General features: G+C 55.1%; 1 long non-coding RNA gene across 2 annotated transcripts; it reads left to right on the top strand.

Moving 5' to 3' along the window:
• The first annotated feature begins 3,754 nt into the window (after window positions 1-3,754).
• LOC123620512 lies at window positions 3,755-7,547 on the top strand. Of its 2 annotated transcripts, none has more exons than XR_006728874.1 (4): window positions 3,755-3,802; window positions 6,034-6,140; window positions 6,722-6,822; window positions 7,244-7,547. It is a non-coding gene; the product is annotated as an uncharacterized LOC123620512 (long non-coding RNA). The 2 variants fall into 2 exon arrangements; XR_006728875.1 differs by having other exon boundaries at window positions 7,271-7,311.
• The last annotated feature ends 3,066 nt before the right edge of the window (window positions 7,548-10,613 follow it).

A 10,613-nucleotide genomic window follows, 5' to 3' on the forward strand; every position in this document is an offset into this window, starting at 1 on the left:
GGCTTCTGCATCCACCCACCGGACCCTCACGCTGCACTCACTGCCTCCCTCGTCCCCCACCCGTCGGTTTGCACGTCTGCCACCTCCAGGTGTGGGGCTGACTGGCACAGGGCCATGGTGCCACACTTCCAGACGGCCCGCACAAGGCCACCTGCTGTCCACAGTGACTGTACAACCCCAAAATGTGTGAGGTTAACATGTATAAAATGGAAAACACGTGGCCCTGTTTTTCTGCCAGGCTCAGCATTCCCTGTCCCGTGGACGTCAGCGGCTTTGTGTCTGCCTTAGCGATCCCGCGTCCCGGCGGCCCCTGTTCCCACTGACTCATGAAGGGATGTTTCTAAATGCCTCTGGGGCCAGCGCTTGAGTCTTTCTGGGCCCCTGGTTAGTCGGTTGACCAAACCCTGACATGTTCTCCCCCCATTTGTGTGAGAACGATGTTTCCGGCAGTCTGAGAGCGTGATCGGACCCAGGGCAGCGGGCGAATTTCCTGGGACAGGGAGAGGCTGGAGTTCTCTGACCCGCCACCTGCCGTGGGCTCTCCTTGCCCGATTCCCTGGACCCTCTTCCGCGCATCCTCCTGTCCCGAGACTCCTCTCTGCGTCCCTACAGTGCGCTGCTCCATATCTTGCAAACATTTAAGTGTAAAGCAGGGACACCCACCATGGCTGTGCTGAAACCTGCCAGGGTCACAGGATGACACAGGGCCAGACCTGCCCCTGGTGGGATGCCCTCTGGGGGCCTGGCTCTGGAATTGTGTCCGAATTGTGTCGGGGGGGGGCGGTGCCCTGCCCCTGGAGATGGCACAACCCCCTTTGCTCCCGTCTCTTGCTGGCTGCTACTTAGTCTCTTACTGAGAAATTCCCCAGAGCCAGACAGGGCATGCTGTGGACAGGGACCAGCCTGCTTTGGCCACAGACAGGGCTGAGCTGCTCTTGCATCAGCTGGACCCTGAAAGAAGTGGCTCCATTGTTCTTGGTGTCTCGAGTCAGTCAGACCCTGCTAGTGTCGATTTGGGGCAGTGGAGACCCAGGGGTGGTCACAGCCTGCACAGCATCCACAGGGACAGGTGCTGGGGACTGCCAAGCCCCTGGGCCCTGGGAGAAGAGCAGCCTCCAGCTCCTGCCCTGAGCACCAGGACATTGCAGAGATGCCAGGAAAGTGCTCCCCTCTAGGAAAGAAAAATACTGTTTATTGAAAGACAACATTCTCACCCTGGGCCAAACCCACCACTTCTTCCCTGATTGAGTTAGAGAAAATAACCCCCTCAACCCAAAGATCCAAAAATGTTTCCTTTCAGAGCAAATCAACCGAGTCCGGAACACCAGAGGAAGAAAGTGAATGGCTCCTTATGTGTGAAATTTAATCCTAACCTTGGGCTTTTAACTGTGTGCTACACACATTTGTGTATCATCGAGGTCCCAATGAGTCACTTCCCGTTTTTTGCATTTAAATCTCCACATGACACAAAAAGGAATTTTTTTTTTTGAGACAGGGTCTCACTCTGTTGCCCAGGCTGGAGTGCAGTGGAGTACAGTGACCTCACTGTAACCTCGAACTCTTGGCCTCAGGCGATCCTCCTGCCTCAGCCTCCTGAGTCGCTGGGACTACGGACGTGAGCCACTGTGGCAGGCTGCTACATCTATTTTTATTGTTTGTCTGCATAACCTATGATTACCTCTTTGTGTGAGGGTTTTGCAATATTTTCTCGAGAGAGAAGACAGGTTTTTGTTGTGCCATTTTTCTGCAGTGACCAGACCCCACCGGAGCCCAGCCCTGTTTACACTGTGGCCAGATGGTGGTCTGCTGTGGTGTCCTGTGCACTGCAGGGTGGGGGGCCCATTCCTGCCCCACACAGTAGATGCCAGTGGCACCCCTCCCCCCAGCTGCAACAACTAAAAATGTCTCCAGGATTGTCTGATGTCCTGGGGGTGGGGTGAAGATGCCCCCAAACAGTTGAGGACCACTGGTTTAGAGAAGTTTGATTTCCATGTGGCAACCCCGGGAGACCCCCATCCTGTCCCCAGGCTGCAGAGCATGTTCCCACATTGGCCTCCACCCTGATGGCTCCCACGGGTGTCTCCTGGGTGGCTGCGACTGTTCTCAGTTTCCGCCAGGTCGGGGGTCTGCCATAGCCCAGCGTGGGGGGGGGAGGTCCCAGGGGTCGGCAGGATGGGGGGACAAGGGAGGATCCAGTGTGGACCAGCCTGCGTGACGATCTCAGGGCATCCATGTTCTGCCCACGTTAGCCTCACAGCAACCCAGAGAAACCGCCATGGTCACTGGTCCTGGAGTGCAGCCCCAGCTCTGTTTTGTTTTGTTTTCATTGTGGTAAAATATACAAAACATAAACTTACCATTTTACCCTTTTCCAGTGACATTAAGCTCATTCACACTGTTGTACAACCATCGTCACCATCCACTCCAGATCTTTTCCGTCTTCACAAATAGCAACTATGTCCCCACTGAACACGGTGGAACATACACTGTCCCCCAAACCTGGCACCCTGCATTCTACTTCCTGTCTCCATGAATTTGATGACTCTAGGGACCTCACAGAGTGGAATCATACAGTATTGTCTTCTTGTGACTGGCTTATTTCAATTAGCATAATGTCCTCAAGATTCATCCATGTTGCAGCATGTGTTGGAATTCCATACCTTTCTTACGGCTGAATAAAATTCCATTGCATGTCAATGCCACATTGTGTTCATCCTTTTGTCCGTCAATGGACAAATTGCTTCCAGCTTTTGGCTGTTGTGGATTGAGCTGCTGTGAACATTTGTACACAAGTTTCCGTGTGGCTGTATGTTTTAATTACTCTTGGCTATAAGGATATACATCTATCCCCCTAGGAGTGGAACTGTTGGATCATATGGCAACTCTGACTGTTTGAGGCTCTGCCAGACACGGGTTGTGGCCCTGAAGCGCAGAACTCATTCTGTAGTTTCCACCGCAGCTGGAGTTTTCTGGCATCACCCCGTGGCCTCTAGAACACAATTGTCTGGAACACAATTGTGGGGCTGGGGGCAGGGGAGTCCCCTGCTGTGGAGGGTGAGGGGAAGAAGGAACGCTGCCATCTCCAAGCAACATGCAAGGAGTTTCTTTACGTAACGTGAAATTTTTATCCCACCCGACTATGGAAAAGATTTCTTTCTTAAGATTCTTTCTCTGACGCCCAAATAAAAATAGACTGAGGAACTGTAAAAGGGACTGACTACATTTGCCTCAAAGGCGGACACTTGCACACACCAATTAACTCTTCTTTCTCTCTCCTGCTGTCAAGAAGTAAATAGAAACCAACAGCTGAGCAGCTTGGGCCCATGTTTGCCGATGACTCACCAGACCTTGACAGCCAAGGTGCCAGCTGCTCTCCTGCTACACACAGAAAACCTATTTCAAGCAAAACTGTAATCACGTGGATGCTCCAGAAGTAGCAGAGGCCCAAAGACAAATTCCATTTTCACGTGGGGTTCCTGTCAGAGCTCTGCCCCGCCCACCGCACTGTGCCCGCCCACCGCCCTCTGCCCCGCCCACTTTTCAGCCCCACCCCCTGCCCGTCCTACCCCGCTATGCCCGCCCACCGCCCCGCCCACCATCCTATGACCCGCCCACCGTCTGGCTCCATCCTCCCACTGCCCTTGCCCCGCCTACCACATTATGCCTGCCCGCCTCTCCACCCACCAACCTATGCCCCGCCCACCGCCTGGCTCCACCCTCCCACTGCCACTGCCCCTCCCCTGCCCCGCCCACCGTCCCGAGCCGCGCACTTCTGGGACCGTCGGGCGCGAACCGAGGGCAGGTGAGAGCCCCTGGGGTGCGCGTTCGCGGCCCACCGCCCTCTGCCTCGCCCGCTGTCCAGCTCCACCCCCTGCCCGTCCTACCCCGCTATGCCCGCCCGCCGCCTCGCCCACTACCCGATGCCCCGCCCACCGCCCCCTGTCCCCTGCCCCCCTGCCAGGCCCCCTGTGCAGTTCCACCCCTGCCCGTCCTACACCGCTATGCCCGCCCACCGCCCCGCCCACCACCCGATGCCCCGCCCACCATCTGGCTCCACCCTCCCACTGCCCTTGTCCCTCCTACCACCTTATGCCTGCCCACCTCTCCACCCACCAACCTATGCCCCGCCCACCATCTGGCTCCACCCTCCCACTGCCCTTGTCCCTCCTACCACCTTATGCCTGCCCACCTCTCCACCCACCAACCTATGCCCCGCCCACCATCTGGCTCCACCCTCCCACTGCCCTTGTCCCTCCTACCACCTTATGCCTGCCCACCTCTCCACCCACCAACCTATGCCCCGCCCACCTCCTGGCTCCACCCTCCCACTGCCCTTGTCCCTCCTACCACATTATTCCCGCCCACCTCTCCACCCACCAACCTATGCCCCGCCCACCTCCTGGCTCCACCCTCCCACTGCCGCTGCCCCTCCCCTGCCCCGCCCACCGTCCCGAACCGCCCACTTCCTGCCGGGGCCTCAGCGCCGTCTGACGCCGCTGAGCGTCTGGGGCCGTCGGGCGCGAACCGAGGGCAGGTGACAGCCCCTGGGGTGCGCGTTTGCTGCCCACGGCCTGCGGCCCCCCCCCCCCCCCGGAGGGCGCAGTGGGGAGCCACCCGCACGGCCACCTTCCCGCCCTGCCCACACTTCCCGCCGGCTCCTGCCGCCCCTGCTCCCGCGGTGCCACCGGGACCTGAGCAGACAAGGTGTGACCGGGGCCTGGGACACGTGATGCTCCAGACGCTTCTGTTCTGGAACGTTCCAGCAGGCCCGGCCGCTCCCGCCCAGTTCTGTGACGGGCTCTGCTGCCGAGCAGGCTCCCCGCTCTCGGGGAGGGATGTGGGCACAGGGATGTGGGGACGGCGTAGACAGCTGAGCTGCACGGCGGCTCCGGGCCCACGGAGGACTCCTCAGTTCGGGTCACCCACCTGCTCTCCCCACTCCCCACCGGCCTCACCTCCACCTGGGATTGCGCGGGGCCGGCAGCAGGTGGGGAGCGATGGCCCCGGCCCCCCAGGCCTCACTGGCGGAACCCTGGAGGCGGGCGGACCCCACAGAGGACAGGGGGCCACCGTGAGGATGGAAGGGCTAAGCAGCTCGGTCACTTCGGCTGGTCAGCCCAGCCTCCTCCTGGGAACCCGCCCCCGGTGAGGGCCAGGAGCTTGCTCTGAGGGCCAGAGGCATTTGACTGGGGTGGAAGCCTGGCTCCTCTGTCTCCCAGCCTGATGGCCGGGTTGCTTGGGCACAACGCCCTCGCTGAGCCTCAGTTTCCCCATCCCTTGAGTGGGTAGGGCTCCTGTGGGCAGTGGTGGAGCCTGTAGCTGCGCGAGTCGCAGGTCGACACCGGCCCTTTCCGGGAGCCTCCGCTCTGCAGCCCTTGGCCCCCACCCCGGCACACACCGAGTCCAGCACAGCCTGGACTTCGGCTGCAGCAGCGCAGTAGCCCAGTTCACCGTGCCACGTCATCGGCGCAGCCCGGAGAGGAGATGAGGGTGTTTCCCGGCCCCCCCCACGCCGACCCTGAGCGTGCCCTGGGCACCAGGCTCAGCCCGTGGGTCGTGGGCCAGGGTCTGGCCACCAAGGCTGGCTACCGGGTGTGCACACACCCAAGCGAGAGGCAGAGACGTGCGCGGACCTGAGTTGGAGCCGTCTGGAGGAGGGATGGATTCTTGGGGTGTTGACCTTAGGACACAGGGAGGAGAATCCCACTGGCAGAGGAGGAAGCCTGAGGAATGGAAAACCTGAGAGGCTGGAGCAAAGCGGGACGTTGGCCAAAGGCCTGGAGAGTTGCTACATGTGCACAGACTTTCTAGAAACGTGCGCAGGTGTTGGGCTAGCAATGCCATTATCACATCGTCACTCAGTCACCAAGCAACCGGGGACCTTATTCTCAAGGAGGAATTAACAAACACATACTAATGATTAGTCTTTTACCTAATAAATAAGGCATATTCTCATTACACATAGCACAGGTTTTTAAAATGACATTGACTAAAAAGCACACGATGAAACTGAAATTTTTATATTTGTCTCAGGAAATTGGACTCACTGGAACCAGTGGCCATGCCCGAGCATCCGTGGTGGAGCTTGCTCAGTCCCCAAAATCTCATGTGGACAGAAACATGGCTGAAGAGTTACATTGGTATGATGAAAACAATTTCATTCAAATGAAAATGAAAACTGATAAAGTCATTTATAAACCATTTGAATGAACAAAAAATAAAGCTGGCCAGGAATTAAATTGGCTTCATAAAATTCATTCTTGAAAGTACTTCCTCAACAAAAAATTAATGGTGCATAGTTCTGATGAAAAATTTCATATTCATGGCACAGAGTTATTAATAAAATGTCCAAGCAGGCAAGACCACAGATAAAAACAGGGACGTCAACCGGCCTTGACTGGAGTGGAAGGAGCATCCTAAGATGCCAGGTGCTGAAGCACCAGCGTGGCCCCATTGAGATTCTGAGATGCTGAGATTCTCCCGCTGTGTGGCCTTTAGAATATATTTTGATTCTATAAAGTGTTAATTAGTTTATCGACTACCATTTGCAGGTTTTCATCTGTTCTTTTTTGCTTTTTAAAATCGTGAAATGCAATATACACGTGGAAAAGTGCATGAAAACACACATGTACAGCACACTTGGTAAATAATTATAAATAATTCTAATATTTATAAAGTGAACACTGGGAGTTATAAATCACCTCTCCTTGCTGATCTATAGCCAGCAAGTCCAGGACATCAGAACCTCCCTGTTCCCTGGTGTGACACACTCCCTGCCGCGTGGTGGCAGGGACTGCCGTGGGGTGGGCTCCGCAGACGCAGGTAAGGCATGAGTGACCCAGACAGCCCCATGGGGTGGGGGGGGGAGGCAGGACGCCAGCAGAGGTGCTGAGGTGACTGGGCTCAAGCCTGCTGAGGATTCCAGGGGCAGAACTCAGAGGTCGCTGCTCCTGGGGGCACTGGCTCTCCCGCACCTCCTGCCTGCCTTGCACCTGGCCAGCACCGGAGGCAGAGAAAACCCTCCTGGAGTCCCAGGTTGGCTTGCTGGGAATCGAGGGCATGTGGCAGGGCACCAACAGCGTCCGTCCAAACCCATCCTGACTTTCATGACAGACACTGTCCTCGACTGAACTGTGTGCCCAGATTCACACGGAAAGCTCCCACCCCCGGTGTGACTGCATTTGGAGATAGGGCATTTAGGGAGGTAATGAAGGTTACGTAGGTCATAAAGGTGGGGCTCTAGTGTGATAGGACCGGTGTTCCTTATAAGAAGAGGAAGAGCGACCAAATCTGTCCGCCCTGCAACCCTGTGCACAGAGGAAAGGCCACGTGAGGCCACAAGCCAAGAAGAGGCCTCGCCGGACACCACCCCTGGAAACTCCTGGAAATGGGACTTCCAGCCTCCAAGGATGGTGAGAAACACATTCCTGTCACTTAAGCCCCAGTCTGCGGCACTTTGCTGGGGAAGCCCAAGAACACTCACACGCCCCGGCTGGCTTTGCTTTATTATTTCACTGCCTAATACGAATGCCTAAATAATAGACTTCATTTTGGCAAATTTTTAACTTTATAAAAAATGAAATTACACTGTACGTATTGTGTCTTTCTTTGGTAATTGGTGCATACAACTCTGGAATATAACTATTGTTTGTTTTTATCATGGCTGGGTTGTATCCATTTAAGAATATTCCAGAATATTCATTCACTCTGTAGTTGATCAATATTTATGTACTGCTTTTCTACTGCTGTGGAACAAGTTACTACAAAGGTGGCAGCTTAAAATGACGCCCATTTATTATCTCGCAGTTTCCATGTGTCAGGAGCTGGGACACACTTGGCTGCATCAGGGCATTGGCTGGGCTCTGTCTCCTCTGGGGGTCCCAGGGAAGGATCCACTTCCAGGGTCGTGCAGCTGGTTGACAGAATTCATCTCCTGTGGCTGCAGGACTGAGGGCCTGGCTTCTCTTGTGGACGCGCGGTCAGGTTCCTAGCTGCAGCCTTAGGTCCCGCTAGGGGCCGCTCCAGCCCCACCTCACAGCCGGCTGTTTCCTGCTTTAAGACAGGCAGGAGAACCTCTCACGCTGTGAACACAGAGTCTTACCTGACCACACAATCACAGAGCGCCATCCTGGCCTGTTCCGTGTTCCACTGGTTAGTGGCAGGTTCTGCCAGGGGACGAGGGTGCTCTACAGTCCCCTCGTCCGGGTGACTTTAGGGTGTGCTTACCTTGGGCTGTTTACGTTTCGAGGCAATGGTAAATCACGCTGCTCTGAACATTCTTATGTACCTATTTTGGTGCACGTATTATGTCGGGTTTTATTCCTCTTGGGGTGTATCAGGACCCTCCAGTGAGACAAAAGCAGTGGATGGATGGATGGATGATAGATAGGTGACAGGCAGACAGCTGAAAGGGCAATTATCAGGGGAGTTGGCTCATGAGATCATGGAGGCTGGGAAGCCCCTCGATAGGCCGTCTGGGCACCGGAGACCCTGGGATGTGGGCGGCATGGCTCAGCCCAAGTCTGAAGGCCTCAGAACCAGGGACGTTGATGGTGTAATTGTCAGTCCACGGCTGGAGGCCTGAGAACTTGGGAGCCACCGGTGTATGGGCTGCAAACCCACGCAAGAGCAGACTGTGAGAATGATTTCTACCAATACCACCGTCCTTTGTGCAAGGCCAAGGCCTCACAGCCTCCTGGGGTGGTTTATATCCTGACTTCCTTATAGTTCACCCTTTTATTGAGAGTACGGCTGTATTAGGTTGTCCAGAGAGATGGAACCAATAGGATAGATACAGATATCAGATTTAGACATAGATACACGAGAGGGGCTTTATCAGGGGAACTGGCTCATGCGATCACGGAGGCTCCAGTCCCTGTGCACTGGAGACCCTGGATGCCGGTAGTGCGGCTCAGTCCAAATAAATCCAAAGGCCTCAGAAACCAGGGAAGCCGACGATGTCACTCTCAGTCTGAGGCCAGAGGCCTGAGAAGCCGGGGGAGGGAGGGAGCTGGGGGAGGAGCTGGTCTAAGTCCTGGAGTCCACAGGCTGGGGGCTGGAGTTGTCGTCCAAGGACAGGAGAGGAAGCGTGTGTCCCAGCCCCGCAGGTACACCACCGTACATGCCTTTTCCCTGTTTTAGTTCCCTCCAGGCCCCCAGCAGATTGGATGGTGCCCCCCACACTGAGGGCAGAGCTTCCCCATCTGGTCCACTCAGACTCACATGCTACTCTCTTCTGGAAACACCCTCACAGACACCCCAACATAACGCTTCACCAGGTTTCTAGGTGTTCCTTAGTCCAGACTGACACCTAAGATTACCCTCACAGGAGCCCTTTGGGGGCTCAGATTCACGGACAGAAGTCCTCCCCTTTTGTGTCCACCCCAGGCCAGACTTGCGTTCTCACGCCTACCTTAGTCCCTAAATAAAGGGCTTGGTTTTTGGGCTCAGCAAATGTCCTCAAGGTGAGAGCAATTTTTAAACTTTGCTTAACAGTTTGGGTTCCCATCACCCAGATTTTGGGCTGATGTTTCTTGTTATTTTGTCAGCTCTTTGATGCTCCTTAGAAGATGTATTTTAACTATTTTAATCAGCATTTCCAGTTGTATTCAGAAGAAAGTTTGGTCCAAACAATCTTTGAACAGAACTTTCTTTATCTGCTCTTATTTATTTATTTTTGAGACAGAGTCTCACTCTGTTGCCCAGGCTAGAGTGCCGTGGCGTCAGCCTAGCTCACAGCAACCTCAAACTCCTGGGCTCAAGCGATCCTCCGGCCTCAGCCTCCCGAGTAGCTGGGACCACAGGCATGCGCCACCATGCCCGGCTGATATATATATATTATATATATATATGTATATTATATATATATTTAGTTTTCCAGCTCATTTCAATTTTTTTAGTAGAGATGGGGTCTCGCTCTTGCTCAGGCTGGTCTCGAACTTCTGAGCTCAAACGATCCGCCTGCCTCGGCCTCCCAGAGTGCTAGGATTACAGGCGTGAGCCACTGCGCCTGGCCAAGCTCTTATTTTTTAAAACGTCAACTTTCAAGGCCCTGTTTGTTCATTGTTTAGCACATTCTTGTTAAATGCCCACAGCACGCCTGGCGCTGTGCCTTGTGCTGAGCACTGGGAAACAATGGGGAGTTTGCTGGTTAATTCCATGTGTCAACTGCCCAGATATCTGGTCAAACAGTACCATGGATATTCTGCGAGGGTGTTTTTGGACGAGATTAACATTCAAGTCAGCAGACTCTGAATAAAGCACATGGCCCTCCATCGTGCGCGTGGGCCTCATCCAATCATCTGAAAGCCTTACTAGAGAAAAGTGACCTTCCCAGAGAGAGAAGTCTGCGCCGATAACCTCTGGCCTCAGCCCGCCAGCCCACCCTGCAGGTTCTGTACTTGCACCTTCATAATTGCTGAGCCAATACCTGAAAATAAACCCTTCTGCGCACACAGGCAGCCTGCAGGTGAGATCTCCCTGGAGAGCCCTGACTGATACAGTGGGCGGGGCCGACGTCTAGCCAGGGAGACAGCAGAGGTGCGGCCTGGAAGAGCCCCGGAGCCCGCCCAGCCGCGTGGCCTTGACCTTCACTGGCACATGAAGGCCGGCGG

This window comes from Lemur catta, chromosome 15 (assembly GCF_020740605.2).
Source record: "Lemur catta isolate mLemCat1 chromosome 15, mLemCat1.pri, whole genome shotgun sequence".
NCBI classification, from domain to species: domain Eukaryota; kingdom Metazoa; phylum Chordata; class Mammalia; order Primates; family Lemuridae; genus Lemur; species Lemur catta.